The following is a 20,283-nucleotide window of genomic DNA, read 5'->3' on the forward strand; positions in this document are numbered from 1 at the left end:
TGACAGCCACCAATGGTGCTATGTGCTGCTGAATCGATTCCTCCCTCCAAGCACATCCCCTTCCCCACATTATCATGAAAGAATGCCTTTCAACAGTCACTGGGCACTGGTTTGTGCCTCTCATCTCTGTGGGTCACTTTTCCTTTCCCTCCCCATGAACATGCCCCTCCAGGCATGCTGCAGTCCAGGCTCCAGGGATTAATTCTTTCAGATCCAATTGGTCAGTGAGGGGCCAGCTCCTCTCAGCAGCTCTGCTGCTTTGAACACTACAGAGAGCATAACAATCCCCAGAGCATCTTAATCTGCTTCAACCCTTTTAGTAATCCTAGGACCAAGTTCAGCACCTCCTCACCCAGCTCCCTCCTTGAACCACTTCATTCTACACTGAGGTCAGTTCTGTGAAAGGCTGGCTGCAGGCTCTGTCACATCTTTTGAGACCGACAAGCATTAAGTCAATAAAGCACAGGGAAGAAGCACTGGAAGCTGTGTGAAGCAGGGAAACTGGAACCCTTAAGCTCCAACTACTGCATTAACAGTTGCCAGCATCAGAATAAAATATACATGAGTAGCCCTTGCTATTATTGGTACTGGGAGTTCCTTGGAACTCAGGCATTAAATTCTGGATTTTTAAAAATCTCCCTTCTCTTATCCTTCCCCTTTTCAATTTAGCATTGTCTGCTGCTTCCTCCTGCACGGTTTGCTCTTTTGCCAACACCTACCATCTGGAAAAGTTAGCCCATACACTCCCTGCAAAGGTAGGATTCCTTCATTTTCAAACATTTTTCCATTCTCCTCTGTTCCCTGCCCCTCCCTTTCCCCAACTCAGGGTCTCACCTCTGTGATCTCCTCCTGGTCTGTCTCTCTGCATCTGTGACTACAGTCCTTTCACTTCCTCTTTCCTTACCTCTGCAGCTGAGCTGTCTCTATTCCCTCCTCCTGCTGCTGATTTCTCTTGCCTTTCTCCTACTCCCTCCCTCTGACCAATTTGCCTCCACTTTCTTCATGCATCCTCTTTCTCTAGTTGATTTTTCCTGTTTTGTTGGAAGGACAGTTTATTACTGACTGTATTTACCATTTAATTTCTGTAATTGTACTGCCCATTTGAAGTCTAAACTGACTTGTGATGAGATCTTCATAATTAAATTAATAAAAAATAAAGTTTTATAATTCCACCATCAATACAACTAAAATGTCAGGTTAGCTGTCCAATATAGGCAAACTAGAGGTGCTTGCTCCTGAAAAAACTGAAATAGCACAATTATCCATGCTAGTCCTTTGAAATGCTATCTTAGGCTATCTTATTTATATTTAATGCTCTGTGACTATAAGTGAAGAATAAGCCTTAAGTTAAGATTTTTTTTCTATCTAGGGGTTTTGGGAAAGCTCCCTAGGATTTATAGGGTCCTGCAGCTGCTTTTAAAACATTTTTTTTTTTTAAGAATCCATTTGTTCCTGCCTAATGTTTGCTGCAAATCAAACAATTCACTGAATGTTCAAACTGGTTCTTGTCATCCTTCTAAGGTGAAGGTTCTAGACTCCAATTTTGCTTTCCCATCTGCTCCTTGTCCCTTGTCTAGCACCAGTTCAACTTAGGGCTTTTGGGTACATGCATAGCTCAAGGTTTACATCATTTCCATTTTGTAACCTCCATTTCTCATCCATCCTGGGCTAGCATCTCCTTCCTTCTTAAAAGCATAAAACATCATTGGGTTGTTAAGATTTTGGTATAGACTTTAGATCACAAAATACAGGCTGAAGAAGAAGTACTTAGGGGGAAAAACACATTTGGAGACATGTGAAAACAGTGAATATTAGATGACAGATGATTATGCATGCATACTTACCATTTGCAGGGAATATGTTATTTCTAAATAGTGCTTCTCTTCTATGTCAGGTATAATGAGAAAGTGAGGTAAACCAGAAAAAGTGTGGCTTTTTGGATGAGACTAAGAATAAATGTGCATAAAACACCAAAAAAATATAATTTACAAGGTATTTTCTAGGAATATGTATGAAAAATATTTATGTGTATTCAGCTTCTAAAAAATTATTTTTTGATTTGTGAGTATCTGACCATGTACATTTCTTTTCAGAGCACTAATTCACCTGAGTGTTAGTGAATGGGTGTGGTTTTCAAAGCAAAATCTTGTATTATTTTTCTCTTGACATCTCGAAATTCCTGGCTAATGTCGTTCTCTATCAAATGTGGTATGCAATAAAAACAAATAACTATTTTTTTCTAAAGAATAAATAGTGCTGCAAGTCTTTATGTGCATATTTTATGTCTGTATAAAATATAAATAATTTGGGATAACTCACTATTTTTAGATTAGCCCTTTTATGTTCTGATAGGTGGCAGAATTCAGGGATAGGTATATTTTCAAGAATGCTCAGTGGGGAAGAATAGAAGTTCATTAAATTAGACAAAGGGGAATGAAAGGAAGTGAGGGGGATGAGAATAGGAAAGACAGAATAGAATGAATCAGACATCACTTTCCTATGTTCATATATGAATACACCACAGTGAAACTCCACATCATGTACAACCACAATAATGGGATCCTAATCAGAATAAGTTATACTGCACATATGTATAATATGTCAAAATATACTCTATTGTCATGTATATCTAAAAAGAATGAAAAAGAAACAAAGAAAAAAGTGCTCAGTGGATGGGGCTCTAGTTTCACTCACCACTTAGCTCTACAGCATTGTGTTTTTGTTCCTTCATTTATGAAATGCTGAAACAAAAAGTATTGTGCAAGGGGATCTCTGACTTTCTATTCAAAACTATATTTCTGTGATTTGACCTTGTGGTTAAAAATATATATATATTGTAGGATATTTGATTTTGCAAAGAGCTATGTACCAGCTCCCAGTGTAAAAATCATTTGTTTATTTATTTATTCAATAACTAATTCTAGAACCATATATTTGAGATTTATTATATTTCAGGTCCTATGCCAGGATGCACATATTTAAGGTACAGTGTTCTTGAGGAGCTCATGGTCAATAAGAGGGTCTCCTACTTCCTGGGCTTTTATCTCAAAGACCTGATTCTAGAAAATAACATTTTCTATGTAAGAAACTCGTCAATATACAATACCAAGTGCTGATGATAACTGATATTGCATTTCAAAGAAGAACTGGTTAATTTTTTCTCTTTTTCTTTATTTTTAAAGAAATCAAAGGGCAGTTTAATAGAAAGGAAAGAGCATTTTTTCATGCAGAGTTAAGATTGGAATCTTAACTCTGCATATCTATGAATTAATAAAAAGGGCTGAGGGCTATATTGAAGCCTGAATAAATGATGTATATAAAATCCTACTCAGTGAATGGTAACTGTTGCTCTTAGTATGATAAACTGAAAGATATTTTTGTTCTGTTTAAACATTCTTTCCAAATAACCAAAGAAATTTGCTTTTGTGGTCTAAACCCTCTAGAGACTCCTTTCACACTGTCATCTATGGCTGTGCCCCTACCCAAGTATTCTAGGGTCAAGACATCTGTGAGGACTCTACAGGCACCAGAGAAATATAAATATAATTCTATATTAGGTTTACAGAATTCACATTTGACTTGACCTAGAAAAATAACTGTATGGTTTAATCTAGTATCACTAAAGAAAATTTCAATTTTATATTTTTAAATGTGAATGGCAAGGTACATTTGAAACATATCATTTGGGGGTATTTCCCAGCTAAAAAAATGTCTGATGTATAAAATTCCTGGCATTTGCTTTTTAGATTAAGGAAGAAATCATAAAATCAATCTGGCTGGTTCTTTCCAAAGTAGTTTTAGTTTTAGAAGGTTGAAATATGAGTTTAATGTGAAACTTTTAGCCTCAGGAAATGGGGAAAGGGAGATTAAGATCCATATTTATTGTTGGCTATTAAGGAAAAGAGCAAATCTTTGACTATTTGAAGAGAACAACATTAAAAAGTTGTCAACTAATGAGCTGGAACCTGTTCTGTGGCATATTACTGAGCAAAGGATTAGGGAAAATTAGTATAACAGAGAGAGAAAGAGATGCATATCCCCGCACTGTACATGTGGGAGAGCAGAGGATTAGGAGTTCATGGTGAAAGTGTGAGAGGATTGTGGGAGAGGATGTGTTCAAAGTGTTTAAAGGAAACTACAGGACAATGTGCTGGGGTATAAGTTTCCACAGCCAACTTCTCCCTGGAAGAGCCTGTCATCAGCACCCTTCTCTAGTGATTTTCAAACCTCCACTTGTGCTGTCTAGGGACTGGGAGTGTTCCTTCCTGTTAGCTTATGCCATGGGGCACCCAGGTCACTTTTTCTATGGTTCTCCCTAGTTGTAGGACATTTTCTAGAAAAAACTTCTCTTCTTCTATCCTTAACACTAAAGTAAACTGCTGGACTTCTATTTCTTCCAACTCCCTCCACCTGTTTTGTAAACGGTTTGTTGTTTACCTTTAGCAATGTGGGCTAAGAAGTATATTGTACATATGACTAGATCTCAAAACCATGCATTCCATATTATTGAAGGCCTATAATGTGTCAGGGGTTGTGCCATGTTCTGGGTAAGACAGGTTGTCCATTAAGGAGATGACGGCTTCATGGAGTCGCCTTTGAAATGTAAAAATAAACAATGCTATGAAGCACTCCACTGTTTCTGAAATTCTTTCCTCTTAAGAGTTCCTGGGAATTACATCATTATATGCTCGTATGGTGATCATATAACCATAGGATTCCCACCATTTGAAATTTGTCTCTTTGGTCTTATTGGTATACGGTACTATAAAGTCTTGATATAGTAGTTGGGATGATGCTTGTCTCTTCCCTGACATTCAAGCTCAGGGTGAACTGCATCATCTGATTGTTTTCCTTGAGGGAGGGCAGAAAGAACATGAGGACACTAGATGCCTAGATACTACCAATATGAGGAGAAATAGTTCACTGCCAAAAGTGTAGACAATGCACTTGAGGTCAGTTTTCACTTGGCAGGAGCCGCACAACGTCACTGAGAGGTCAGGCCCTATTGCTCTTAGAGTTGAGGCTAGCTCACAGAGCTGTGAACACTGGGACTGCTGGTGGTATGCCCAAAGAAGGCCAGATCATTTGATATTTCAGGAACTGTGATGATCTTTCCATACCCCAGGGCTCATTTAAATCTCCTAACAGTTTTCTGGGACAGGATTCATTGGTTCCATACACATGAGAAGACTCAGTTCAGGGAAGTGGAGAACTTGTGTCCAAGAGCCTCTTGTTTAGTAGTACCAAACAGGATTCAAAACCCTCTCTGATTCTGAATGTACCCCTTTCCTCTTTGGGAAATAAATGAATCAAGTTAACATTAAAGGTCAAATGGTATTCCAAGGGAAATGAATGTCCATTTGGGGAATATCAGATGAAGGCAATTTCAAAGTGAGGCCGAACTTGATTTCCATCTTTTCAAGAACAGAAACAAAGACTTGTTATAAGGCCCTTTGAGATTTAATAAAAGATTTCAACCTTTGCAGGAAGCCATCTGAATCCCTGTGGATTGTCAGCTGGCTCCTGCTGAAGTACCTAGGATGGAGCATACAATGGAACCTGCAGTGCTTAGTACTGACAGCAGCCATGGCAAGTGAACCCTCACATGGAACATGACTGAGTCAGCCTCAGTGACTTGCTCCAGATCACGAGGCATTACGTGGTAGAAGCAAGACCTGAAACCACACCTGTCAGATTCACAGACTTACTATTAGTTGGTGCCTCTTTTGATTTCTGAGGGCACTTTCTAGGGCATCACAGATGAGTCTACATTAATTTCTACAGAAAGGCCTTGCACATGCATCAATAACGACAGCCAATATTGGCCACGTCCTTCCATATGTCAAATGCTACACTAGACAAGGATCACCTTGATTCTTCTTTATAACAGCCCTATAAGTAGACATAGTCATTATTTTATTTATTGATGAGCAAACTGAGACACAGAGCCATTAAATAAATGGCCCAAATTCACAATTACAAGTGACAGAGTTAGGATTCAGACTCACTCTTTTTACTTTTCCTTTTTAGTGTATATACTTTTATTTTTATATTGATGTAGTCACTTAGGAACTGCAAAAAAATTAAGCATCATTTAGCAGGCGAGTTCAAATAATAGCTGGAGGGCTGAATAAACAGGGCAGTTATTGACCCCCTTTCCACTTTCCTACCTTTAGGAATTTGTGTTTATTCAAAAGTTTGACATGTACAATCCCATAACTACTCTTTTCCCATGACATAAGCAGCTTTAAAGCTTGAGCTCCTTCTGAATTTCCCAAGTGTTTCTGTGCTCTTTTCAAACAGGCCTCCTCTTCACGGGTCAACTGTACCTTTAAAAGGTCTGTTATGCCATTCTCTGCCAGGATACAAGGAATACTAGAAATACTTCACTTATTTCACAGAGACCTTTAATGAGGGTGGAAACTGGATGTACTCTCTGAAGATTGTTAAAAAAATCTGTTAAATCAGCTAGAGATAGGCCAATGACCTGAGAAGTATATAACCTTTCATTTTAGTGATCTCATAGGCATTAGCAATCATTTCTTCGTGGACATTTTTCCATTGATTGGGATCTTTGTCATTTCCTATGTCTGAGTTCAGAGAGCCAGCAGCAATGTTAATTCACACAGGAACACTTAAGTCTCTGGACTTTCTAAGGGTTCACTCTTGACAGTGGTAAGTGGACACCAAGCCTCTACCCAAACAGAAATGGATAACATCCAGATTTCAGCCTCTTCCAGGTGACACGGATTTTGGGAAATGCCCTCATCTTCCAGGGTCCATAAATTAAGAGATTTACTGGATTGGAAACAACAGTCAATTTGCAGCATGGGCTGTATTGGGTAATATTGGAAGTCATTAATTTTAATGATACCTACATTTTGTTTGACTGAAGAATGTTTCTCCTTTGTCCTGGTGTGAACATGCTGTGATAATCACTAGGTTGGAGTTGCAGTGACAAGGTAATCTCTGCTGGAAACAATATTTGGCAGTTTCATGAAAAGACTTCCATGTTTAAGATTCATCATCTCACTCTTCAGTTTGCTGTCACTGACAGCCACAAAGGCTGTTCGATAAGATGGTAATTGCACAGGTCATGCCAACCCATCCAATTCCAATAATGGAGATATTAGTGTGACAAATGGCCTTCTCTGAAGCACAATGATTAGTATGTTCAAGTTTGACAGTTGCTATAATGGAAACCAGGCTGAAGAGCCAGTCACCCCTGCACTCCCTGGGTGGAGACACACAACCATCTCAGGTCAAGGATTGTTCCTTCTACAGAGTCACTTTGTGGCAGGCACCAGGACTCCTATTGCCCAGCTCCTGGCTGCTCATTCAAGAGGTGAGTAGAGGAAGAGAATAGAGGAAAGCAGTGCTCATGTTGCAGGCTGACTTTACTGGGGGACATGGGAAGAAGTCATTGGATGTTTAATGCACCCCACCTACCCCAGCTACTGCAGCTAGGTTACAAATATATACCCAGTTTGTGCAGGCTTCCTAGGAGCCTGCAAAAGGTGCTTCTGATGTCTACTCAGATTCTAGCAGCAAGGGGTCTTGTTTATCCTTTTGTGAATCCTAGAATTCAAGTTTTACAAACATGCAAAATATTTAGAATTATTAGTTTTCTATTTTTAGTATGTAATCCAAGTTCAACCCATTCTTACTCTAGAGCAATAAGTTTAAGCATCACTGTGTCTAGTTCTAACTCCATCTCCCTTTATCTTCCTCTCTCCCTCTTCAAGACGTCTCAATTTCCCACCTCTAATACATCATGTCCAGGATTCTTCATCCCTAGTCTTTGGCTTCCTGGTTCCTCTATAAAAATGCAGTAAATAAAATGGCATATGTAATCTTTAAGAGATTCTAGCCAGTGTGGACTTCAGAAGGATGTCTTTTCTCCATGTTCTGGGATCACATTTTCATAAACAGTTTCAAGGTTAAACATTTTGGCAGCATCTTCAGATAGCTACCTGTCTTAGTCAGCTTTTTCCCTGCTTGTAACTTAAAGACCTGACCAATTGTAGAGGAGGAAAAGTTTATTTAAGGGCTCATAGTTTCAGAGGTCTTAGTCTGAAGAGTATGGCAGAGGGAAGCAGCTCACATGATGATCAGAAAGGAAAGAGACTCCACCGTCAGATACAAAATATATACCCAAGGCCATGCCCCCAGGGACCGACCTCCTCCAGTCACACCCTACCTGCCTTCAGTTACCACTGAGTTAATCCTTATCAGGGGATTAATTCAATGATTAGATTAAGGCTTTTATGATCTAATTGTTTCTCCTCTAAACCTTCTTGTATTGTCTCACATGTAAGCTCTTGGGGGACACCTCATATCCAAACCACAACATTCTGCCTTTCATCCCCCAAATTTTATGATCATCCCACCGTGCAAAATACATTAAGTCATCTTTAAGAGTCCCCATAGTCTCAACAGTTCCAAGATTGCCCAAAAATTAAACTTCAATGTCTCCTCTGAGACTCAGGGCAAGCTTGCATTGTGAGTTCCTATAAAAAAAAGCTGTTTAAAAGTATCCAATACACAATGGTACAGAATAAACATTTCCATTCATAAAAATAGGGGCGTAGAAAGAAGGGATGAGACCAAAGCAAGACCGAAATCTAGCTGAGCAAACCCGTCCTGTAGCTCCAGATCCAGTATCAGGAGTACATGGCATCATGATGTTCTCTTCAAAGGGTTTGTTTAATTCCAACCCTGTGGCCTTGTTGGTTATAGTCCAAGTGGCCTTTCTGTTGGCTTGTTTCTGCTTGATTCCTGCAGCTTTCCTAGGATGATGTCCCACGTTACTGGCATTTCTTAATCTCGGGGGTCTCCGTGGCACCTTTGGCTTTCTCCTCTAATTTCCACACTTCGCCCTTTCAGGGGCTGTCCACAGGGACTCTGACCCTGCTGCACTTTGCCTGGTCACCCAGGTCTTCCTTTGAAATCTTGGTGGAAGTCTCCACGACCCCCTAACTCCAGCACCCTGCATTCCTGCAGAACCAGCACCATGTGGTTGATGCCAAGGTCTGCTGCCATCTCAAGCAGTAGCCAAGAATCCAGGGACTCTGGCTGCAGCAGCCTCTGAGTGCCTGGGTAATTGAGCATGTTTAAAAAAATCTTCCTAGACTCCCTTGTGCAAGAAGAATGCCCCACTGGTCTCAAGAGAGTTTTCACTTTTACTCCCTTGAACCTGAGATGGGTGTGGTCTTGCTAGCTCCTGAGATGCCCTCAAGTCATCTTTCTTATTGTCTTTAGGCAAAGTCTTTAGCATTTCTTTAAATGGCCCTAATGTCTTTAACAACTGCAACTTCCTTAGCCCCAGTTTTACTTCTGCCTTTCAAGTCCAAGTTTTTCAAATCTTGCTCCTCTGCTTTCTGTTCCTGATTATCACAATCAATTTAGCTAGAAGCCACCAGAAATATCCATGCCTCCGCCTGAATGCTCTGCTGTCTAGAAATTTCCTTTGCTAAATTATAAGTCCATTGCTTTTAAAATCAGCCTCACAGGAATTCTCAGGACACAGGCATACTGCAGATAACGCATCAGTCAGGACATACTAGTATAATTTCTGATACTGTCTTCCTTTTCCTCTATACTTTCTCCAGCCCTGTCTTCACTACCCATGGTCCTATTGGCATTCTGGTCTTCTGAGCTCCCACCAGAATCGACCATTAAGCTCATTTACAATAATTTAAAGCATTTCTAGCTGGTACTGCTAAGCATCTAAAAATTCCTCCCACCAAATCAAAAAACTCAAAAAGATTCTAAACAACATGTTCAGGTTAGGCACAGCAATGACCCCACTTCTCAGTACCAATTTCTGTTTTAGTTAGCTTTTTTGTTGTTGTTGTTGCTGTGACTGAAAGGACCCAACCAGAACAATTTTAGAGGGGGAAAAGTTTATGTGGGGGCTCACGGTTTCATTCCTCAGGCTAAAGGTGAGATTGAACATCATGGCAGAAGAGTGGGGTAAAGGGAAGCAGCTCACATGACCAGCAGGAAGGAGAAAAAGTCTCCACTTGCCAGACAGAAATATATACCCCAAAGCCATGCCCCAACTCCCACCTCCTCCAGCCTACCACTTCAGTTACCACTCAGTTAATCCCAATCAGAGGATTAATTTAATGATTGGATCAAGGCTTTTATAATCCAATTGTTTCTCCTCTAAACCTTCTTGTATTGTCTCATACATGGGCTTTTGGGTGGTACCTCATATCCAAACCATAACACTTCCTTTGGTAATGTAAAGTCACAAGATCTTCTTTTAAGAAACTGCTATTATATGTCTCCATTCTAAACAGGCACAAACGATTTTGGGACCTCTATTCTCCCAGACTATCAGTCTTGGTAGGGAATTTTGTAGATAATAAGTCTTTACAGGTCCATATCAGCATTTTGCTTTCTTATGGCTATCTACTAGTGTAATGCCTCTGAATCTCATTGTTTTCATTGGAAAATGGGTAAAGAATATATTCCTTGGTAGTGTTGTAGGAGGTTCATATAAGATAATGCTTGCAATATATGGTGATGTTGTCACAGGTAATCTAGGTTTTAATTCCACACTAGAAAGGTAATTATAACTGCTAAACCCATAATCATAGAAACTACAGTCTACAAATACTATAACCATCACAAACATAAGATTATCCACACAGATTTTAATCAGATAAATTTTTTTTACAATTCTTTTCCTTCCAAAGAATGTTAAGTTTGCTTTCACTGCCCTCTAGTGCTTGCTAAAGATACAACTACATATTCTTACCTTTTTTTGTGTATGATGTTAGGCACAAATTTAAAAATATTCTAAGGATACACACATTCTTTTCAGTTGGTAATTCTTAGAGAATCAACCTATAGGAAGGTGTCTAGCATAATATAGTTATACAATTACCATGCATCTTGGATATATGTTCTTTTAAGAGGTCTTCATTCAAAATCTAGTAACTTAAAAATGAATTAATGAATGCTTTACTCATTCATTATATATTTATATATAGGATATCCACTATACGTTAGGTGGACAAGACTTACAAGATTGTCCTATATTATAGCTTACTAAGGAAAATCAAACATGGATTTGCAATTAGTATGGAAAGTGTTGTGATAGGGCACAGGCATGCATGCAAGTGTGTTAAGAGGGCTAGCCAACTTGGAGGTGTTTCCCTGCTTATGGGCGGGGTGAGCAAATGATGGTGAGAGAGTATAACAACCTGAGACTTCAAGAACAAATGAAGACAGTTATTTAGGAGAAGAAGGCGGGTGGGGAGAGTGTTAAGAAGAGGATGTAAGGCTACATATGGTTTGACGATGAAGAAAATGGAGGGAATTTTAGAGGTGAGGTTGGACAAAAGAAAGTTATATTGAGGCAGTTAGATTTTATTCTGATGATTGAATTATGACCGAATGGATGTTAGATTTCAGTTTTAGTTTCTATTTTTAAACTTTCATTATTTAAAGGGAAATCTTAAGATCACTCATAACATACGTTTAGTCATAACTAATAGAGTGTTTAGTTATAAAATTAATTGTTCAAAAACTTTCAATGTCTCTTTTTTATCAAAGTTCTCTCACACACATGTATTCCTAGAATACTGGAGCTGGAAGGAACTTTAGAGACTGAATTCACTTTGCAGAGAAGCAAGAGTCAGGACTTTGCTTGGGATACACTGAGTCCCTGACTGGCTGCCCCTGGAACCTGTTGGTGTTTCCTCCCCTAGTCCAGTTTGGAGTTCCTCTGCCTGGGATTCAGAGGCCTGACTTGTCTCCTAGACCTCACATCTTATTGGGTCAGACTGTTCCTGTGTCTTAAGCACCTCTACCTTCTGCCTCTGCATTGAACTTCATGCTCCTCCTCTGTGGCCTGATGAAAAGAGAGCTCATCTTAGGCGTGCAATGACGATCTAGAACATTCTCTCCATCACTAAGGAGAGCATGAATCCTCTTCACATTACCTGGTGACGTTTGTCCTCCTCTGAGGAACTGCCTTCCCTCTCCACTTTCCTTCTCTGGCAGTCCTGTGTGGATGGACACACTTGTTCCTCATAGACCACAAGCAGCTTGAGGACACCACCCTTGGCTTAGACATCACGACTCCAAACTACAGCATGGCTTGAAGGCTCTATCAAGGTTGTCACAGACAGAAGTGTAGATAAATGAATAAATGAACAGAGTGGCTATCTTATTTCCTAACGGAAGATTTTAATAGATGTCAGTTAGTAAGCAAAAGATATCTTAACAGTTTGTATCAGGGTTCTTCTCAGAGGAAAAAAGAAAAAAAACATGATGAGCTACCTAGAGCAAACATAAAGCCTCTTTTAAGCAAGTAAAAATGAGAGTTTCAGTCTTTCACAATAAGCAATGACTATGAATATGAAGATAATATTAGAAAATGGGAAAGAGAATTCAGGCAGCCCAAAGAACTTTCAAACTGGAGATATCTGATACTCAATTTTATTTATTTTTTTACATGTTGATGAAAGCCCACTACCATCTTTTCAAGGCTTAAGACCTGTCTGCTACACACACTTGAGGTGTTAAGGAACACAGTTATATTTATGTTAGACATAGAAATGTTTTCAACCGCAGGGACAACGGATTCATGACCACACATGTCTGCTGATCATGGTCCCCATCAACAAAGACAATTCCTGCTCAACATGGAGTTAGATGGAAGAAAGGAAAGAATAGTTGCCATCCTTCCGAATCCTATCATAAATTTGGAAGAAGAATAATGAAAACTACAAGAAAAAATGGCTATAGTTTAGTGCACCTTGTTGCATACAAGATCTGAGAGATCTAAGCAATAAATGGTTCTATAATTTGTTTCACAGCATTGTTGGTCCATCAGGAAAGTTGGAACACAGAGAAATAACAAAAAAATTAAATTATATGCAAGATTAACTCTTGGCCGTTCGTTGACCCCTCTTTCTCTTTCCTTCAAGCAGAAGAGCAGGTAATCTGATGTTCCAAAGGAGCAACATGTTTCATTTGAGCTTTCTCAAGCAATTGTGGCTCCTGGGACTCCTGGCTGATACCTAGCACTTTGTTTAAAAATGAGACTCTCACATATTTTTTTAAAAAGCACACAATGAAGCCACAACGCTACTTTCAAATTTTAATCTTCCTTTCATTCACTGGATTAAATTTTAAATATCTGCTCAGTTTTAATACTATGATTCATACAATCAACAGTACAAAAACGGGTACATAGTTTTATGAAAAATCTTTTACTGCCATCTTGTGGCCTTTTAGGAAACAACTCCAGGTGCTGTGTGCTATTGCATTTCACCAGAGTTCTAGGTTTATGAAAATAACTGGAGAAAATGTATAAGAAATGAGTATCTAAATATTCAGGTTTCTGTTTTATCTTACCAGTTTGTATGCATTACTTAACCTCTCTGAGACTTTTTTTTTTTTAACAAAAAATTGGTGGTGTAGTAATGGTGCATTCTTCACCTATTTCAAGTTTGCCTTGAGAACAAAAATGTAAAAATTGCTCTGTAATTGAGGAAGCACTATTCGGAAACAATGGATTATCCTTGCTACCATGTAATACCACTAGTTGAAGATATGCAAGCATTTTATATGTAACAAGTTAGCGCTGAATCAGGCTGGAGAGTCCAGATTCTGATGCCTACCTTCAGGGTGATTTGACTTATATTTTGGTGCTGTCAGGTTAAAAGAGTGAATGTTTCCAATAAAAAGAACCCCTGGAGATGGTTTCTCCTGAGGCAGAAAAGAATGTGGGTCAGGGAACAAAGGAAGCGGGTATTTTCTTTTTTACTAGTTCACTGATGTGTAAGTGAGTACTGACATTGTTTTTATGCTGTAAAGAAATCTGTTATAGAAAAAGCTTTTTCCAGTGAAAAAATGTTACCCCTGGGATACAACTCACTCATGTACATTTCAGTCATTCCCCTGTAAGATTTTTGGAATCTCTCTACCCAAAAATACTTAAACTGGATAATGGAGGCAATAAGTTGGATCATAGATAAAACAGACAACTTAAAAAAACTGAATGTTTCAGGCAAAAAATCAGAACAAAACCTTTAAGAGATTTCCCTTCCCCCAAGGGAATGATCGTTAACTGATAAAGTGATAAGAAGATAAGGTGTTATGTGGATTTGGGGAATTTATTACCGATTTTAATAACAAATTGGCTGTACGAGAGAGTAAAACGAAGTGGCTTCTCCTTTTTACCACATCTGCTATTTTGATTTAAGCAGTTCTCGGCTCCTGATTATTTTGATTTGCAGTCAGTTTTAGATATTATAATTTCAAAGCATGAATCTCTCTTGATGGGATTTCCATGGAAACAATAAAGCTTTTCTGCAGGTGAACAGAGCTGTTGTAGCGCCTTCCTTTCTCCTGTCAAGAGTTTTTTTCAATTTCCTCTGAGCATTACCCACGTTCCTTAGGCCCCTTACTATGATCTCATTTAAGATTTGTCTTTATCCTCCCAACTCTGATCTCCCATTAGACTATAGGACCTGGAGGGCAAAGAATCTGTATTTAACCCTTTGTTCCTAAATCTTGGCATGCCACCATCTCTGTCTGATCTCAGATGGGTTCTTTCCATCCTGCATGTGCCTCTCCTCCCCTTTCCCGCACTGCATGAGTTGGGGAGAAGGTTCCCTTGACCTACATACTGGCTGGGAAGTTCACACCACAAGACCCATGATTTCTGCCAATTCCAGTTCTGCAGTTTCTCAGAACCTGAGTAGGAGTTAGCAGAGCAAGGGCCAAAGCCTCTCTTAGAAATTTGAGGTGGCCAGGCACAGTGGCACATGCCTGTAATCCCAGTGGCTTGGGAGGCTGAGGTAGGAGGATTGGGAGTTCAAAGCCAACCTCAGCAATAGTGAGGCGCTAAGCAACTCAGTGAGACCCTGTCTCTAAATAAAATACAAAATAGGGTTGGGGCTGGGGCTCAGTGGTTGATTGCCCCTGAGTTCAATCCCTGGTACACACACTCCCCCCAAAAAGAAATTTGGGGTTATAGAGGTAGAAGCAGCTCATATATGATCAGGTTGCTTGTATAGGGTGCTCACTGTCTCTTTTCATGTAAGTGCCAGTCATTGAGAGTGGTCATGACCATGTTTATGTCCTCCTCTCCACTGGCTAGGATCAATGTCTGATTTGCCTCACAATTCCATATAGAACCCAGCATGGTACTTGACAGTCATGCTCTCATTGACCTCCTCTGATGTGCCTGGCACCGTCCAAGGCTTAAGGATTCAGTAAAGAGCAAAACAAATCAATAGGCGATATTCAGTATATCAAAGAATTAGCAAATAAGATTGCAGTTACATACAAAGTCTCTTCTTACACTTAATATATTTATATGAATTGCTAAATAAACTGCCAACTGCCAATTTCCCCCTCTATACTGAATCATCTTCCTCAACACAGAACACTTACAAACTGTATCCTTTAGTTACCACCTCATTCTCTTTCCCTCTGGGGTGAAACTCAAGAGATGCCTATATTGATTATTATTAAAAGAGGGGATTTAGCCTGGCACAGTGGTGCACTTCTGTAATCCCAGTGGCTCGGGAGGCTGAGGCAGGAGGATCGCGAGTTTGAGACCAGCCTCAGTAAATCAGTGAGGCCCTAAGCAACTTAGTGAGATCCTGTCTCAAAATAAAAAAAATAAAAAGGGTTGGGGACATGGCTCAGTGGTTAAGTGCCCCTGGGTTCAATCTCCAGTAACAATTGAGAAAAGGGGGGTAGCATTTAGATGAAAGGGCAAAAGGAACTTGTGGAAAGGTTAAGCAGAGGAAAAAACAATCAAAGTTGATAGAATCTATAAAGGTAGGGAGAACAATGAAAAAAATACTGATTTTGAAAATGGGCAGACCTAGAGTCCAGTCCTATTACCAATAGTGTGGTCATTTAACCTTTAACCATTATGAATGTCAGGTGTTATATGTTTTTGTGGTGTTGAAGTTAAACCCAGAGCTAGACAAATGCTCTACCATTGAACTACATCCCCAGTACTTTAAAAGAATTTTTATATTGTGACAGGGTCTCAATACATTGCAGGGGCTGGCTTTAAATTTTCCCTCCTCCTGCTTCAGCCTCTGGACTGATTAGGATTACAGGTGCATGCCACTATGTGAGGCTGAGTCTCAGAATTTTGATCTGCAAGGTAATAATCCGACCATGTGAGGCTCTTCTCAGGAAGCATCTTACCCTTTCTGACACCAGTGCTTCTCCTTTCCTTCTCTCAGGCCTAAGCACCTCCTTCTGGAGGCCGCTCTACAGAAATAATTTCTATTATGTAAGAAGCAATTAATGATTCTTAACATCCTAGATCTAAAATCCATTTTATTGAACTCAACAAGCCAAATGATCTCTAATAATCATTTAGCATCCAAATATCCTTCTTATTTTGAGACATCCAAGATAGGAAGGTGGCACAGCCTTGTTTCCAATAGAGGGGCTGGATGGGGTTGATAGTCCTTTCCCCACACCTTTGAAGTTGGAGCATGGAGAGGTATCTGGGGATCTAGCATTTACATGCTAAGGTGTAAGACGCTTGGAGAAAGAGAAAAGAATTACTTTCATAGCATGACCTGGCCATAAGTGGCCAGCAGCAATGTGAAATTTCAGGAGCGGCATCCTTAACTGACTTTCCTTTGTCAGGATTTCCTCTTGGCTCTGAGTCCATGCCCAACCTTCTAGAAGATCCTGTGAGTTACCTATAATTTATCCAATAAATTCCTTTTTGTTTGTTTGTTTAAGTTACTCAGAGCTGATAAGGGTTGGAGTCAAGAACCCCAGCAGGGAGACTCACTATCTGTGTTCCCATCAGGCACATTGCTGGAGTATTAGCATCAAGGCTAAAGGAGCAGGTGGTGACAGAAAGAATCCTATATCTGGAGTCGAACTGGTTCCCAGTTAGAAAAATCACTGCACTCTTCAGTTTCTTCTTGTATAAAATGGCAGTGATTATTTTCCTATCTGCCCTAAAGGGATCCTATCAGGATCAAATGAGATAACGTCCACAGCAAGGGACCTTGTAGATAATGATGCAAATATAAGGGCTATTAGGGATTAGCTATCAAAGTAGGTTATTCAAAGGCAAAAGCAAATTACAACTAGAACTCAGTTCACTGTAGTTGGCCATCACTCCTGTCTTAAAACTTGGGATTTCTTGGCAAGGTTTACCATGTATCTCGCGGTAGCTATCATGGCACATTTTAGCTGTTTACATGAGGAGGTACAGGAGCAGGTGTCAATCCACCCTTTGAGCCTTGTGTAGGAAATCCTAACCTCCTAAACACCTTCTTGGATGAAGAGAATATATCACAAACAGATTTTAAACAAACCATTAGCTTTTAGTGCATAATAGAATACTTAACCTTTTTTTTGATTATTGAACTTCCTGTTAGTCAAAATTTCTGTTAGTCAGTTCTGTCTGAATTGGAAAATACAGTCCATTGGGCAGAAAGGTAAAGTTTTATGATATTCTGAATCTTCAGGATAGAAAACGGGACCAATGGGCTACAGGTCAAGATGAACATAACTAGAATTCCTGGCTGCCTCTACAGAAGTGAGCAAGGCCAAGATATTCAGCCATTCTTTAGACATGTGCTCAGTAGCTGGGTTCTACCTTATTCAATGAGGATACAGGAGATTAAGGCAGTCTAGTCCTCAAGTAAAGCTCCAGAGGATCTAGACTTTGCTTCTAAATCACCTCAGTCTTATGGGTCTATGTGTACAAGGGCTTCCTTGGTGGCTCATGTATCTCTTTGTCAATATGCTGTTATATTATGCATTTTTTTTAATAACTAAATTTTGAGTGTGGACAATCTCAGACATAAGCAAAGTGCCAAATTCAATTTTCGTTCTGAAGGCTGGCACTGCAGAAAGAGTATAGCTTTGAAATCAGAAGTAATGTCAATTCAAGTACCACTGTCACTGCTGATTTTCTGTGTGATTTTGAGCAAATTATTTAATTTTCCTGAGTCTTCAAACCAACCAGGTTGTTGGGAAAATGCAATAAAATCATAGTACAGTGTTCAGCACAATGCTTGGTGCTAAGCAGGTATTCAGTTAATGACCCTTTTTTTTTTTCTCTAATTCTCTACTGTTTCTACCTCCTCCAGCCCCTCTTTGCTAGACAACTTCTCCCACACTCTAGGCTGGGATAATGGTAGCCCTGTGGGCCCAGCAACTTCTCATTAACATTTCTGTATTATTTTGGAAATAATATATTTATGTGTTTGTCTCCCTTCATAAGGCTATATGTTCATGAAGGTCACAAACTTTTAAAAAAATGTTGTGTCCTCAGTGCCTAAGTGGATTGGACATGCTGATCTTTGCAAACAAGATTTTAAGGTGAAAATATTCCTCTCAAATCAGAAATATTATTTTTCCTGCATGAGTTTTTCTGGAGATTAGTTTAGAACAAACTTTCCAAAAAATATTTCATTTGATGGTACAGAGTTCTTAAGTAAGACAGAAAATGCTTTAGTAGTATTTCGGTATTTTTGCAGGACTTCTCAGATCTTTTATTGGATCAGGAACCATTTTTCATGAAACATTTAACAGATCTGGTGTTACTCAGAGTACAATGTTAGAGATATCACATTGAGAAGATATCACATTTAGTATCACTAAAATGACTTTTGAAGGCTACTCACAGGTGAGTCCTTGAGTAGTGACCCTGTGGGTTATCCACCACAGGTCAGACTTTAAGAGTGTATTTCTCAATATGGTATTTTCCTAACTTGTGATATACAGCATGCTAAGGAAATGTTGGATAAGCTGGACTTAACATCATCAGAAAGTAGCGATGCTAATTTTGGGTTCATACTGTACCCATAAAATTTATTGAGTTTTTCATTTAACACATATTGCAGTTAGATTCTATATCAGACAAGGGGGATATTTCCTAAGTGAAATGTGGACAATCCATGAGTTCTGTGGTCCCTTTTAGGTAACAGAAGGTCCCTTACTTCAAGCGAAAAGGATTTAGAGGAGATTTAGTACATGCGCAGGACGCTTGGCAGAGCACTCAGCACACAGGGGCAAGGCAGCTGCTCAGTCAGATTTCTTTTGTTATGACAGTGAAACACTTTTGTGTGGTTTGTCTGCAAATAAGTGCTTCCTGAGCCTTTCCAGGTGGCCCATGATGGTGACTGCCTGGAAATTTCCTACTCTACACAAACCTGTACCTATGGCATGATGGCCATTCATTGCATGGACTGGTGACAAGGTTGGTCAATGTGCCACATATTTTGAATGGCACCCTGATAGGAGGTTAAGCAAGATAGGAGGGTGGCTGGAGTGTAAGTGAGAATAAGGGAGTCGGGTAGACAAGGCCATTCAGGTAAGCCAACACCAGACCCTACCAAACCTTGTAGGCCATGTTAAAAGTTTAGATTTTAAGAATGGGAAGTCACTGAAAGGTTTTTTAAGAAAGGGGAGAAAGGATATGATCAAATATGCTGTTTTTGAAGGCTTGCTGTCTTTAAAGGCTGGAAGGTAAGTGACAAGGGAAGCTTGTGTGCAATGTGCAATCAACAGAAATAACGGACCCTTGAGGCATAGCCAGGCTGTGTGATTTGAATGCATTCCCCAAAGTTCATGTGTTAGAAATAATCCCTAAATAAATATATACTAATGGGGCCTTTGGGAGGTAATTAGGATGAGATGAGATCTTGAGATATGGGCCCCCATAATGGTATTACTGGCTTTATGAAAAGAAGAGGCAACGGAGCTTTCATTCTTGCTGTCTCACCATGTTTTGCCCTGTGCCATGTTTTTGAGGCAGCAAGAAGAACCCCACCATAGGCTGGTACCACGCTCTTGGACTTTCCAGTCTCCAGAACTGTGAGATAAATTAACTTTTATTCATTATAAGTTACCCTGTCTGTGATATTAAGCCATAGCAGAGAAACAAAACAAAAAAGGACCAAGACACAGAACCTCCTGAATCCTATAGCAGGCAGACAAAGAGGATGCCTGGATGTGGGACTCTGAAGCTGCTGCTGAGGAAATCTCTGCCCTGGAGACTCTTCACTGTTCATGTTTGTTTTTATTTTAGGTAGTCCCATGATCAGGAAGCCGTGAGCTCTGAGTTGGGCAAGAAGACAAATTCAGCAAGGTAGGGAGATATCTAAGTGGGCTCTGCAATTAAGAGAGGCAAAAGCCAGAGACTGAAGAGTCGGTGTGCAGATTGGATCAAGTACACTGGTTTGCACAGCTGGAGGGAGCCTCCTCATGACTTCCGGATCAGAAACCTGAATTTAACTGTTCAGAGTTGGCAAG

At 39.7% G+C, this 20,283-nt stretch overlaps 1 protein-coding gene and 1 pseudogene across 15 annotated transcripts in view; both read right to left on the bottom strand.

The window, feature by feature from the left end:
- Positions 1-20,283, bottom strand: part of Dlg2 (discs large MAGUK scaffold protein 2) — a 2,079,243-nt gene that overhangs the window by 367,168 nt on the left and 1,691,792 nt on the right. The window lies entirely within an intron of this gene.
- Positions 6,248-9,678, bottom strand: LOC124958375 (L-lactate dehydrogenase A-like 6A; annotated as a pseudogene).

Source organism: Sciurus carolinensis, chromosome 11 (assembly GCF_902686445.1).
Source record: "Sciurus carolinensis chromosome 11, mSciCar1.2, whole genome shotgun sequence".
NCBI lineage: Eukaryota > Metazoa > Chordata > Mammalia > Rodentia > Sciuridae > Sciurus > Sciurus carolinensis.